The sequence below is a fragment of the Pan troglodytes genome, chromosome 4, assembly GCF_028858775.2.
Source record: "Pan troglodytes isolate AG18354 chromosome 4, NHGRI_mPanTro3-v2.0_pri, whole genome shotgun sequence".
Lineage (NCBI taxonomy): Eukaryota > Metazoa > Chordata > Mammalia > Primates > Hominidae > Pan > Pan troglodytes.
In genome coordinates this window covers 26843820-26859465 of record NC_072402.2, presented here as the reverse complement: position 1 = coordinate 26859465, position 15646 = coordinate 26843820, and the positions used below count along the sequence as shown (strand labels likewise).

The 15646-nt window shown below is 35.2% G+C and overlaps 1 protein-coding gene and 1 long non-coding RNA gene across 26 annotated transcripts in view; one reads left to right on the top strand and one right to left on the bottom strand.

Moving 5' to 3' along the window:
- LOC129143943 (uncharacterized) overlaps positions 1 to 15646 on the top strand; it is a 689383-nt gene that overhangs the window by 401009 nt on the left and 272728 nt on the right. The window lies entirely within an intron of this gene.
- On the bottom strand, positions 12033 to 14524 carry LOC134809955 (uncharacterized). The gene is made up of 2 exons (XR_010156896.1): positions 14108 to 14524; positions 12033 to 12893 (listed from the first exon to the last, which is right to left on the bottom strand). It is a non-coding gene; the product is annotated as an uncharacterized LOC134809955 (long non-coding RNA).

Below are 15646 nucleotides of genomic sequence, written 5' to 3'. Positions count from 1 at the left end.
CTTCCTATGTCCAAGTGTTCTCCTTGTTCAATTCCCACCTATGAGTGAGAACATACATGGAAATAGTTTCTTAATGCTACTTTTCAGTTCATCTGGTCCTTTTAATTGAAGTCTCTGCCCTTCTATACCAAATTCAGAGATAAGATGTTGCTATGGTCTGAATGTCTGTGTTCTTCTAAGATTCATTTGTTGAAATCTAACCCTGAATGTGTTGGTATTAAGAGGTGGGGCCTTTGGGAGGTGATTAGGTCATGAAGGCAGAATCCTTGTGAATGGGACTAGTGCCCTTATAAAACAGGCCTGAGAAAGTTTATTTGCCCCTTTGCTCTTTTGCCATTTAAATATGCATAGAAGGTGCCATATATGAGAAATAGGCACTCACCAGACACTGAATCTGGCTATGATTTGATCTTGGACATTCCAGCCTCCAGAACTGTAAGCAATAAACTTTTGTTTATAAATTACTCATGTGAAGGTATTTTGTTATAACAGCCTAAATAGACTTAGAGAGTTGTGTATGATAATAATCCAATTCCGTTATGTTTTCTTCATATCGTAAAACATTTTCAATGAGAAGTGATTGGTAAATTAACAAAAGTAAACTGATGTCTCTATAAGGTTTGGTATGTGACAGGATTCAGTATGCAGGATGAGTTGGGTGGTCACATGCCCCAATTTTCCCTGGACAATCCTGATTTACCTCTGATATTCCAGTGTTACTATCAATAAGTTCTCCTTTCACACTTTCAAAAGTGTGAGAGATCACTACTGAGGAAAGCATCAAGAGTCTTGGGCTATAGATCTAGAGCCTTGATTTTATATTTGTTTAGGTAGATAAGTGTGGCTGGTTATTTGAAGGCAGTCTCACAGCTTCCTGTATACACAAACAGAGTGTAACAGGAGCTAAGGTACTAATTACAATACTCTACAGAACTCTTCTCTACCCATTTTAATCATCACTTTATCTATAATTTGATTATTGAATGATGAATACCTGGATTATTTACCTAAAACAAGTAGAAATATAAACCTGAACAAATGTCATGTAACAATGAGCTATGATATGACCTAGTGAAATGAAACAGAAGCTGGAAATTATCTATCCCAACATCTAATCTCCTCTTTCTTCTTCGTATAAGAACTCTGAATTTATTTTGGGGTGGCAATGAGTCAAGCTAACGACTACATTTCCCAGAGTAGCAAGATTTGCAGCAAGACGTGCAATGTGACTAAGTTCTGGTCAAAGTAATGTATTCAGGAATGTGTGTTACTTGTTGGAAGTCTTTTTAAGAAAGGAGGGAGCAGAACTTTCTTCTTCTTGCTATTTGGAATGCAGTGGAATGCATAGAACTGAAGAAGCCATCTTCAACCATAAGTCAACACACCAAGTCAACATGTGTGTTGCAAGAAAAAAAGTATGCTGGTTTTCTAATGTTCCTGGAGCCATGAAATTAGTTCTAGACTGCCTACTTCTGGATATCTTCCCTGTGAGAGGAAATAAAACTCTTTTCTTGTTTATAACACTGCTACTCTGCTTTTTGGTCACTTGCAAACAAACAATTCTAATTGACTCAGGAAGAAAACATGAAATTTCATATATAAACTTCAGAGTGGTTAGCAGGGAGCATTGAGGAAAGTGGGAATGTGCTGGAAAGGAAGGGAAGGGTACAGAAAGGGGAGAACTTCTTTAAAGTGTTCATTGAACTTTTAAAAAGGCAACTTGCCATTTAGTAGAAATTTAACTACTGAGAAAATCAGATGTATCTTATTAGCGTTGGTGTGTTGCAGTTGTGATACTGCAAGTGTGAGCAGTAAAATGCACTGAGTATGTCAGAAGTAGCCTTAGCTTTCTTAGCTGGATTAAAACAATAAAGTATCCAAATGCCTGTACTTCAACTTGGAGTCTTGGAATGTCTGGACAACTTTCTTTAAAGGAAGGCTTATTATAAAGTAGTGTAGTATCAATTGACTACAAAACGCTTTCACAACTTCCCAGAAGAGTTTCAGCTCAATTCAGCACAATATGACCGGGTATGACTACCCATTACAATATGCTAGCACGTGAATTCATTATGTGCAATATCTAAGCCCATCAATGTTGATCTAAGCATTTTGATAGCCAGAGCTGATAGATCCATCTTAATACAAACTCTAAAGTTTGGGCTTTCAGGAATACATCATGAACACGTTGCTTTACCTCTCTGTGGAATCAGAGGGCTTACACTTGGGTATCTAAGGGCTTGCTAGGAGTGGGAGCAGATGGTAGTTTTTATATGTTCTTTTTATAAATTCATTTTGAGCAGGTTTTTTTTTTTGCATGAATATTTCATTTATGACAGGGTGCTGCTTAGTTATATAAAAAGTAAATACATAACGAGCGAGGTGTAAGTATAGCAGCAATGTAGTGTTGAGGCTAATGGGTGGAGAGGGTTTTAAAAATACAAAGAATTCTCATTTTCAAAAAGTACTCTGCAAACTTTAAGAGATAAGTACGTGATTCTTTGCTGTTTCTTTATCCCCATCCCCCACCCCCCTCCTCCCCCACATTCTGTTGTGTGCTTGCCCAGGAAAAGAGGAAGGTTTTTTTCAAGAAGTCAAGCATTGGATTTTCGATCTTTATTAGGAACAATATTTCAATGAGTTTGAGAAAGGACAGAGCAGCTCACTTAAAGTGAAAATAGCAAGGGCAAGCACCACAAACAGAAGCAGCGTAAGGTTAGGAGACCCAGGGCGGCTGTATATACAATCATCAGCAGGAGGAAGGGAGGATGGAAAATAACAGCTGCCATAAGCAGAAATGATGGGCCTTGATCTTCACATGGGACAGGTGGCCAAGATATGCCATATACTTCCCATTGTGCAACATCATGTATATTGTCACAATGTTCTGGGATTCGAAAACTGTTTCCAAGCTTATTCTGCCTAGAAAAAGTATTTAAGCCAACTTGAGAATATATCAAATCCCACTTCCCTATGAAGTTGTTTTAACCTAGGTGTGTATTATATATTGACGCAATTAATTGGAAGGTTTTTTTTCTTATTCATAGCTTCATTTTAACTTAAGCTGTATTAGTTGTGACCTAAAACTAAAAAGAAATAACTAAGTTATTAAAACTTCCATATTTTGTCATTATTTCAAATCTTGTATTGTGAAAGAGTAGATACTGTGGTGATTTTATGCATGGTATTCAGCAAAATACAAATAACATGAATGTCTTGATCTTAAAATGTAATTAAAATGACATTCATTTCTGCAATGATCTAAAGCTAATGTGGATTGTAAGAAGGTAACTTTGACAAAGCAATTTTGTGTTATTCTAAATGTTCCCTAAAGATAAGGACTTTATTTTATATGGCAGATCCTCAATATTCATGAGGGATACCACAGTCCCAAATTCATGAATGTCAGTTTAACATGTAATTGTCTCCATAAAGCTTTTATTTCCTGGATTAGAACCATCACTTTCTTGGATAGTTTTGCTTCCACTTTACTTTTATCACCAGAACTAGTAGCTGACTTCATTTGCTGGAAAAGTACTCACGAAGAAAATATTTATTTAAAAAATCATATCATGAGAATTATTACATAGTAACTTGACCACAAAGAGAATATCTAAACCACTGTGAGAAGATATGTGGGTCAATCACAAAGGCACACTCTAGCTAAAGGATTCCTGCTAGAAACCAGCCTCTTGCCACATGTAATTCAATTTCGTGCCTCAGCAAAATTACAAATTGCGCATGTCATTAACCCTTGATTATTGCTTGAGGGTAGTCAAAATAACAATGTTAAATCCTCTGTCAGTAATACATTTCTTTGTATTATCAAAAAATCACTAACTACAGTGACTTCCATGTAATAAATTATCAGTGAACTTTTAGTTTGGTTGATCATCTGATTGATTAGTATGTGATTTAGTAAGAGCAGAATGGATAACTTGTTGGGTAGGACAATGGAACTCCACCTGAGTTACTCTTTGGCTCTCTCTAGTACTTCTCTGAGACGTAATTTAGTAGTTTTAGTTAAGAATAGCATTAGACCAATGGGCGCTAAGTAGTGCTACAGCTGTTGTTAGGAGGGGAAAAGGATTACACGGAAAACAAATGTGGTCTGCATAGAAGGAGTGGATAAAAACGTTAGGATGCCTTCTGAACATTGCTAACTTTATGTTGAAAATATTTTTAGATATTTCCTGAAAGTTGGCTGTAACAAGTCATCAAATCAACAAGTCAACTTCTCCCTCAAGCCAAAAGTTTATTTATTACAAACCTCAAGAACATGTATCATGGAGATTCTTTTGGTTCAGCCAGAAATCTTAGGTCACACATAGAACAATTTGTCATTTATGAAGAGTGTTGAAAGATGTATATACTGTATTTAATATAAAAATGATCAGCTGTACCTGGACTTCCCATCTGCCCTACAAAGAATTTTACATATTTGGAAATATTAATTGAATGCATAATATAAACACATAATTGTTTCATATTTTCTTGTTTCCAAATGTGTATTTTGCTCAAAAATTCAGTGTGAGTACAAAATTGGCCCTTCCCACATGGAATTTTCTTCTTGGTAATCTGCAAGTTTGGTCAATTTCTGTATCAGAGAAGACATAGTTTTTCACCAAATAATATTTAGAGTTTTATAAAAACTCAGGTTTCCATAAAAATCAAACAAATGTTTTTAACGAAGAGAAATATGTTTAATTTTTTCTTTCAGTTCCACTTTTTGATTCTCACTAGATCTTATTTTATTTCTTTCAGGCTTAGGGCTTGAGGGGCTATTATCTATTTTTAAGGCTGATTTAAATGTATGAGATTTCTCTTTCCCTCGCTCTGTCTTACTCTCTTTATCTCTCTCTCTCTCTGTCTCTCTTTCTCTCTCTGGTACTATAAAGAGCAAAGGGGAAAATTTCCTGAAGAATATAGAGTGGATTAGTGGAAATGATCATTGCATTTAAATATCAATAACAGTAAATTGTTATATCTTGAGAGCTCTGTGAATTAGGGGAAAGAAAGAATTTTGGATACTGGTGAGAAATTTTAAGTGTGAGTTAGAATGGCAGCCAGGAACAAGAGATTTTATTGCAAGTTAGGTAGAGTTTATTGATTAAAGGACAAATATGGGAATGGAGGAAAAAAAAGAGAAGTCAAATCAGGGCAAGTCAGTGAAGGAACTTGAAACCGAGGGTTAAAAAATCTTAGTTTCAGTGTTCAGGACAAACCAAATATTTAACAAAATACTATACTCCCTGTATGTTTAAAGTGCATCATAATACAATGTTGGGGGGGGGGGTTAAGAACGTTTATGAGACAATTTCCTGGGGTCAGTTTTCCTTCTGTTATTTGGACAGTGATTTCCAGTGCTAGAATGAAACTACTGAACTCTCCTCACAAATTGTCACTCTTTCAACATCAGCATGAATAATGTGTATGAGAGATAGCATAGGAAGAAGAATTCAGATTTATAAAAGAGGAACAGCAGATGCTGGAAACCCTAATTGTGGTTATTGGGCAATGTTGTCTAGTCCCTAGCTCAAGACTTTGATACTTACTGACTTTAACAGAGTTGTGCAATTCATGGACATGGGAATTTAACTTGGCTGAAAATGAATGTATTTTACCTGATAGTTTTCTCAAGGAGGTGATGGTTCCCAAATGTCTAAATTAATATTTTGACTGAATTCCACCACATATGCCTCATCTCTATAGAGCACAGTGGAAGGCTTGTGCTTTGGGGTTGATTAACGGAGGACACAGGATTAGCACATAGTAGACTAAATTGTAAATGACTGAAAAGAAGCTCATTTGTGTCTATTTATTCATCCTTATTAATAGTTTTGGGCACTTAGAAATGCCTCAAGGAAAGGCAGAACTGCAAGTAAATAAGTTTGTGAATACTACCATTAAACTCTGGGGTATTTGAAATACACAAAAGTGGCAAAAATTAATGGATACCCACATCTCAAGAAATCAGATTTTCTAAAATACGTTTATAATTCCAAGTTAAATTGTTGCCTCTTGAATACCAAATATTTACATGTTAGCATGTAGGTCATATAATATCTCAATAATTATTTGTTCAAATGTTGATTTCAAAAGTTATTAAAAGAGTTTTGTTTAAGTAATCTTCAGAGAAATCCTAATGCACTCAAGCCACTGAATTTTAAAGATCATTACTGAGCAACAGTTTTTATTTTCTTTTAAAAAATATATTGAAATAGCTGGATAAGGACCATAAAAAGTCCAAATACTAATTAAAAACAATTTAGAACTTCAACTTTTTAACCATGAAACCTGTAATACTTTCATACGTCTTGGAAGTTTTTAGAAAAAAGTTATTTTCATGAAAGAAGAGGGCAGACGAGACTGTTGAGCAGGGAAAATTGTGCTGAATGAGGAATCAGAATACCCACGTTCTAGAGTCCCAATTCGGTTGTATGTGGTTATAGAACCTGGAAATTCACCCAGTTATCTGAGCCTCATTTTTCATATTCCTAAAATTAAAGGATTTGTATAAATAATGTATAAGCTATGATTCATCCCATATAGTCTGTGGTTTTATTACTTTGTGATACAGTATAGAAGTCTGCAAGCTCTCTTCTAAAAATTTTCCTTAAGGTTCCAATTATTTCAGTGCTAAAGTTAATGTTTTCCCAATTTATTTGAAAAAAATAGATATTAAGTTTTTCCAATTCAATGTTTTCTTTGAAAATCTTTCTTAAAATATTGGTAACTACCACTGCCTATTTATATGAGAATAAAATACAAGTGTTACCTGATTTAGCATAGATCTTGGGTTTAGATATTTTTAGTTTAATACACTATGATGGCTAAGGGTGCTCTACACCAAATCTGTCAGGTAACACTGTTCTGGTTTACTCTCTTATTCCCTGTCTGTGCCGAGCAAATATCTGAACTTCTCAGGGACTCATGTCTTCGTCATCAACTGGTTCATTCTAATAACAACCTAGCATTTCATATAACAACACATACTCAGTGGGTTTACTAGGGAATTCAAACTCAGGACATCAAGGAAATAGGAGAGTCCCCAAGGCACTTATAAGGTGAAGAGTTGGGGAAAGGGAACAGGTATTTATAGTACCTTTCAAAACATACAAACAAGGTTGTAGCTGATAACTGCTAGACTTGGTAGAAAAAGTAATTTTGGATAATATTTTGTGTTCCAAGGAAGTTATACAAACCAATAACTAAGTCTCTTGTGAAAAAAAAAAGTGACCAAATCTTGCAAGGCAAGTCTGTATGCTGAGGAAGAAGGTTTCTTATCAATCGTAATTTATTTGCTGTAGGAAGTAAACTTTCTTCAGCTAATCATAATTATCCACTAACTTTGCATTGTTACTTAACTATTTCTTAGGTAAAACATTTGTAACTTGTAGAAAATAAATATTATTTCTATCATAATTAGCAAGTCCCCATACTAGTACATAACATACTTTTACAATAAATGTGTGCATCACAGAAATATTCTGAGTTGAAAAGCTCTGATTGATATACCTAAGGATTTGCCTATGACTGTTTTTATGTACACACACACACACGCACACACACACACTCCACATTGAAACAAATAAGACTGTGCCAAAGTAAGAATGTTATGAGCAAAGTTTCATTTTTCCTGATCTTAAAAAACCTGAGAACCAGGCGGGGAGCAGTGGCTCATGCCTGTAATCCTAGCACCTTGGGAGGCCAAGGTGGGCGGATCGCCTGAGCTCAGGAGTTCGAGACCACCCTGGGCAACATGGTGAAATCCTGTCACTACTAAAATACAAAAATTTAGCTAGGTGCGGTGGCGTGCACCTATAGTTCCAGCTACTTGGGAGGCTGAGGCACTAGAATCTCTTGAGCCCCAGAAGTGGAGGTTGCAGTGAACTGAGATTGTGCCACTGCACTCCAGCTTGGGCTACAGAATGAGACTTCATCTCAAAAAAAAAAAAAAAAAAAAAAAGCAAAGACAAGAAAAGAAAGAAAAAACCTGTGAACCATCTCAAAGATAATTTGAGGAATTGGCAGATGATGGAGTTCTAAGGATGTAGAACAGTTTCCCCTCATGTCTTGAGGCCCAAAACCTACAATTGATACTCTGATGAAAATGTCTGTTCTGTAGACATCCTGACATCTGGAGGATGAGCAAAGGAAAGGTGTCAGGGAAAGCATGGTTGGAGAGACAGGAAAAAATCCCTGGGCATACCATGTCATCAGTTCCAAAGGAAGAAAAATTATAAGTGGAAGTGGTAGTAAATCATGTTGCATATTGCAAAGAGAATTTGCAGGTTTCCTGAGAATTCTCAATTGATTGGTCATAGTGAGAGCCAGATTATAAGTACCAAGGGATCATGTCACAATTAGGAAGTAGCATAAAGTGATGACTTTAACAAATTTATCATATATATGGAGAAAAAAATTACTGCAGAATTAGAAGAACATAGCCTTATCAAATTGCAAAATGGCATCATGGTTTCAGTAGCTCATGAGGTTTGTTTATGTTTATAATTCTGTTTGAATACATGTCTTTTTCTCATGTATAAACTATTTTTCTCCAATCAATCAGGCTTCTGAGAGCTCTAGATTTCAAATGTGACTCATGATGTCATTTCATCAGCCACTGATGCTTTCCTGAATTTGGTGATATCTGTGGCAATCTTTCATCTCCTGTATTCACAGTGTCAGGTGGTCTTGGCCATTCTGCCATACAACTGTGGGGGGAGGCAAGTTCACCTCTGACCTCAACTCTTTCTCTTTGGTGTGGGTAGACTATGGGCAGGATACTGCTATTTCTAATACATTTCTTATAGTCATAGCTGTCTTTCACATGCATCACTGAAGAAACTACAGATATGTTTTATTATTTCAGTATTGTGATTCTACTTGACAGAGACAAAAATTGCCCTAAATCATTCCTCTTTGTTTTGTTTTGGATTCTTTGATGCCCATTCTGTAAATTCAAGGCAGACAGAAGACACTACTCTAGCAATCTAGTTTACTTCAACTCTTTGACCTGATAACATGTCCTGCCTATTCACTAATGATGGATCTAGATGAGATTTCCCTCTGATTTTCAGACATGATCGTGCTATAATTATTTAACTCACAGTATATATTCAATGATTGCTTTTGTTTTTAATATCAATTAATTTTGTGGATATTCCTTTAAGAGGCCTAAAATAATAGAGTGGATTGCTGAACATTTCTCTCAAAACAAGATTTTCTTTAAAACTCATTGCAAGACACTTTTCTTTATTCCTTTGTAAAATATCGTGCTTTTTTTTTCAGCTACATAAAAATAACCAGTCAGTGTTTTCCAAAAAGCTCTATGGAAACTTTCTATGATCTCTTTTCAAGAATATGTTCAAAACATAAATTCTTTATTTATTTTGTCTTATTAAAGTTTCTTCATGTTCATGTCATACATTTTTTTCAGGGTTTCTTGAGACGACATTTTTTAGAGTAAATGCTAGTTCTGATTATTAAGGCGCTTGCCAGCTATACTTTTTTTGCGGAAATACAGACAGTAGTGGACACTTAAGCAAAAATATTTTGCTACTAGTCATTGACTAGTCTCTTGGGCCTCGGATGATAACATATTCTGCTTTTTTTGTAGTTAAGTGAACATGTGCACATATATATATTTACTCTTTGAACTTTTTTGAGGATATTTCTTTAGTCTTCTCTGGCTTTGTGAGGTGAGTTATATGGTCTTGTCACCTTCTAGCTTGCATGCAAGTGCAGAATGGAGAGTTCTGAATATTTATTTACAATGAAGTAATAATTTTTCTGGACATTCTTTTACATAACATTATATGAACTTTTTCTTTAGTTTTAATTTGCTCATAGTCTATAAGAATATAGAGTAGTTATTGTTTTTGGCAAAAAGAATGTACAGTATGATATATTGGAGACATGGTAAACAAGGTTGAATCAACGGTAAAAATTTTAATGACCAGTATTTTAATTTTCTGTATTTTAGTTTTAGATGTTTTAATAGGCTTTAACTTTGTATCAGCCAAGAAAATGGTAGGAAACATCATTCACCAGATGGCTCAAATAAAGAGACAAGAAATTAATTACAGAGGTGTGAGAGGAGCGAAGGAGCAAACAAAGAAATAGTGAAGATCCAGAGAATAGCAACAGTGGAAAGTTGTTAACCTGCTAGGACCTGAACAGAAGGAAAAAGTGTTACTAGAGTCCAGTGACTACTAGAACTGTGGAAAAGGAAACCAAGAGGCAGATGCAGCTACTGCTAGACATACAGTGTGAATGCAGGTAGGAACTGGAAAATAAGCTATGGGTTTCTTCTCTTCCCATGGTCTCATCTCCCTCCAATGCGTCCCATTGGTTGACCTTGACCAGACGCCAACTAACAAGGGAGACCAGTTGATAAGTAGTAAAGGGGAGGAGATGGATTTGGGAAGACAAAAAAGAATAATCACCAACAACTTTTAGGCGTAAAAGCATCTTTAATTACAGTAGTAGTTTTATTTCTTTTTACTGTAGTTTCAGCAGCAATACCATAGATTGAGGAGTAGGTGTGCCAATATATAAACAAACCAATATGACAAAAATGACTAAAATTCATTTTAGATTTCACACAGTTATTAATTAGCTCTATTGTATTTCTACAGGATTTAAACACCTTTATATTATTGGTTTTAAAAAACATTGTGTTAATTGTCTGAGCTCTTTTTTTTCCAAACAGTATCCTATAAAAAGTATCTCTATTAAAGAAGAAAATTGGAGATGGCTAGTTGAAATAGCAGTCTGTAGTCACTCTCCTCAAACACATTTTTCTAGCCCTTACCCTAGAAAAGCCACTAAAGATCCTATTGGGAACCCCTGGACTCCAGGAAACTCATTTTGAGATACTTCGTTTTATACGAAGAAATTATAAATGGAATTTTATATTCCTTTTTAAATACATCTGTGGAAAGAAATGCTATGTCTTTAGTTTGTAGAAATGGGAACTATATTAAGACAGTTTCCTTAAGTATTCTAAACACACACACACACACACACACACACAGATACACTCACCAAAAATAACAAATAAAAGGACATAAGGAAACTTTTGGAGGTGATGGATATATCTATTACTTTGATTTCTGGTGATGGTTTCACAGGTGTATGAATATATCCATCATCAAATTGTACACATTGAATGTGTGTAATGTATTGTGTATTAATAATACGTTAATAAAGCTGTTAAAGAAAAGGGAATATTTTAGTGTTATACTCAAGATGGGACAGCCTTGTTTCTCCCATCTTTTCTTTAATATGGAGTCTGTCATTGATAGTTTCAAGACTGAGGGTTAATGTTTATAATACATGATATATAGATAGTCTCTAGTGGGAAATATGAAGAATGTTTGATGGCTCCAGATTAGTGTATTCTCACCTCAAAACAAATTTGATCAGTCAACCGTTCAACTTATTTCTTCATCAAACAAATATTTAATAAGCACCTACTCTGTGCCAGATTCTGCACTAGGCACTTGCAATACAGAAAGAACAAGAAAATGTTTCCTTCTCTTATAAGGATGGCAATTCAGCAGGGAATACAGATGACATGTAGTAAGCAAATATGTACAAAAATAACTAAATACATTTATCATATGTGGTTAAAAATTATGGTAGATGTGTCACACTTAGTCGACACTTAAAAATGTCTACTTGTAATATGTGTTCATGTATGTACATCTCTGTGTATATACATAAAGGATGGATATAGATGGAAAATATAATGTGTATACTTTACAAAATTCTGATATATAACTATACACTTATGGTGGTGAGTGCTCAAGCAATTTAGCAATAGAAGAGCACTCTAGGAGACATGGAAAACACTGGTCTTCAGAATAAGGTGTGAGGTCCTCAGTGTAATAGCCGAGGCCTTTGTTATCTGGCTCCAATCCATTTTCTCCCATTACTGCTCCACCTACTCAAATAGAATTGATCTTCTGGATCTCCCTTATTCCCATCCTGTATTTATACCCTACCCTTATATGGTCTTGTTCTTTTTGTTCTCTCTGCCTGAGACTTCCTCTTTTATTTCTGCCTACCAAACAATGCCCTATTTTGAACTATTGCCTAACTAAAATCTTTATCAGCTCATTCAACTCCATGAGTTCTTCACTGATCATTCAGCTAACAGTGATGCCCCTTGCTCTAAATCCCATAGGAATTAATCACATTTGTGGCTTATATCCTATGTTGTATTGAAATTACTTGATTTTATGGTTTATACACTCATTCAGTAAATATGTAATAGGTGCCTCATGTGGGACAGCAAGTAGCAAATATATCTTTGCTGCAAATAAGCTTACACTTTTTCTCTTTGGTGAAATTTTGTTTCTGAAGAATAAGGTTATATTTATGTACCTTTGCAGTTATATTCAGAACAGACAAGATGTCTTGAATTTAATAGTTGCTGAATAAAAATTGGTGAATGTGTAAAGTGATTTCATTTAGCTGTTGGTGAATACATGTAGTGATTTAGAATGTAAGAAGAGATTATACTAAAAGCTGCCATATTTTTCATCCTCATAAGCAACTATACCTCTTCCTACTATTTTCTATATGTAACATAAGCCTAGATTAAAACTACTGAAGATTTTACCTTTTGAAATATATGCTGAGTTAATCTTCACATATCTGCAAATTTCATATGGAGAATTATGAGAATAAATTAAAGCACATTGACATGTATTTTTTGAAAGAAAGATATTACTATTTTACTTTGCATTATATAAATAAATATGGCAAAAGTTTTTTGGGAAAGCTTCAGTATTTCAATAGCCCAGTTCACCGCTTTATGATCTGTCTGTATACACAGTGGCTCAGTTATTCCTCCATCGAAGCTGATTCCAATGAATGCCCTATAGAAAGAAGAAAGAAGAAAGAATAGAAAGGAGAAGTAGATATTTCAAATTTTGCTTAACTCTGCTGGCAGTTTTCCGTGATGTCAGCCGAATTTTCTTTTTGCTCCAATGCAGGAGTTCATGGGGCTTATTTCTATGTTTCTTTAAACCTGTTCTCAAGCCATGATGCTGAAGATCCCCCCAAATACATGGAGGACCTCATTCGAGTTGTAAAGCAAATTTTTCAAAACAGGATTTTATATCTTTATTTTTCTTCGCAGTTGATGTGGCTCTGAGTTGCATTCTGACTGAGCTCCTGAAAAACAGTACTGAGAAGCTGTCTATAAATAAGTAGTTTTGTTTACAGGAACTTACTGGGGAACTGGACTTGTACCACCTGCCATTTGGCCAGTGTTGAGAAGTGAGAGGAAGGGGTTTCAGATAATTCAAATCAGCCAATCTACCTCAATGGAGGCTACCTTCTTTTTCTTGTTGTTCTAAACTAGGTGTACATACCTTTTCCTAACTAATACACCTTAGATTAGAGCTATCAGGCAATGTTCTTTTACTTTCTCCTGTTATACCTGGCCCTCTCTTCTTACAAGCTTTCTAAGAATGTATTTCCTTTGCCTATTGTGTCAACTAAAAGAGAATTGGGTAGGATGAGAAGAACTACATGAAAATAAACTGCCTAGAATTATGAAAATAAATATATGCAAAGTTTTACACTTACCCAAAATTCTTAATTTAAGCCAGCTAAGAAACTTCAATTCTGTGGGCTAGTGGCAAACTGGAGTCCATATGGAGTTTCTCAATTGGTCTTTCGAGTAGGTGGAATATAAATATCATGACAGCATTTCTGTCATGTCCCTTCCGTGGTCAGAGATGCTGTCTTTTCTATCTTGTTGGCCCAATGAATGGTGTGTCATGACAGAAATCATTAGTGAATTTTGTTTAATGAGGTAGCCACTCAGCTGATAAATAACTAAAGCCAGACACTTGTTTCCTGAGATGGGTTTTGTATAAACCTAAAATGCCATTAGAAGAGGGAGGCAATTCTATTACTAATTTAAGGCTCACTGAAAGCTTGCTATTAAGGCAAATAAGAAATGAGTAGGCAAAGTTTTCTGTACATTCTGTAAAACATAAAGTAATATGAGGTAATTGGAAGATAGTCTGAAAAAAAAGCCTATCATTCTCTCCAAAATTTTACCCATTTCACCCACACTTACCAGTGTCATAGCCCACGCTGACTCCGATGGCTGAGAACATCTGTAAGATGAAGAACTAGTACTGTATTCTGAGTCACATATCCTATTTTTATTTTAAAGCCTATTTAGAGCTTGGCTACTATTAGGCTTGTCCTAATTTTCCTCAGTTACTGTGATTTTGATTACTTGCAAAATATACACTAATAGAGACTGTTTTTAGTGGATGCCTAGGATTAGAGAAATAAAGATAAGTTAGCTTGTAAGTCAAAAATTTAAATAGACTTAAAAATATAGGAAAAGACAATTGTATTTTGTTTCTTAAATGCCAAAGATAATTATTAAGAAATTTTCAGAAGATGTCATCTATTAATACAAACAACAGAAGAATTGAACTGAAGATCTAGCCACTGCTCTGCTCATCACTCTGTTTTCATTAGCAATTATAAGGAAGTAGATCCAGAACTAGAGATGCATGATAACAAGACATTGGTGCAGTAACCAGTACTTTCAGACATCACCACAAAAACAAAAACTCAGTATTTCACAACCCTGTTGCATTGGCAATGTCACAATGCTACCTCGGGCAAGGATGTTGTCTCTTTTTGGGGTAAAATAGAGTTCCTTTTTCCCTCCCACAACCTTCTCCTGTAAATCACTTTTCTTAAAGGACAAACCTAAAGTTTCTTGGTTTCAAAATCATACTCATCATGGTGAGGGAAATCCGGCTCATGCCAATTAGAAAGTCAGCTTAATGTGTTTGCTTAGCTACAGAGAGTGATTAAGGGCACCGTTCCCTGGCAAACTACTTGTGGGTTCAAATATAAAAAGCCTTAAAAACACAATCCTAAGTGGTTTACTAATAACACAATTTACATCACTCTTGTATATTTTCAAAAAAAGAACATTACACCATAGTTTAAAATTTTAGAAAATGTATTAAGCCCACGGTGCTGTCATTGTATTCACTGAGGATGGCAAATTTCATCACACAGAGAGCCTCTCCTTGTCAATATATGCTTCTTGCCCTAATCATTATAAAACTCTCTTGGGGCCCCCCTTTCTCACCTAACAAATGCTAAGTGAAATGGAGAATTAATACATTTAGAAATTTAATTGAGGTTAAAAGACATCCTAAAACATACTCCAGACTTTCACCTTGAATATTTAGTGGGTTTTGTTTTTACACTTGAGTTAAATAGTAATAGTTTAAGTGCAGCTCCAATGAAGTGAAAGGCCAAAAAAAAGTGGTCATTTTTCATCTCTGGCTACGAGTATAATTCTATAGGAAATTTCTACTAGCCATGATGCTTATAAAATTAAAATACAATGGAATATACACAAATGGCCAGCATCTGGGATCGTAATCTGCACCTTCGTGGGGTGGTGAAGGCTGCAAAGATCATGAGAGGAGGAGAAGAATTTAGGGCTTCCTACATCAATTCAGGCAGTAAGTCCTGAGCAGTAACTCTGGAAACTCACTGCCATAGAATCACCATGGTAATAATGTGTCTTGTTTTGGGCAAACTTGTCAACTTATGAAGAGAAAAGAGAAGTCTATAA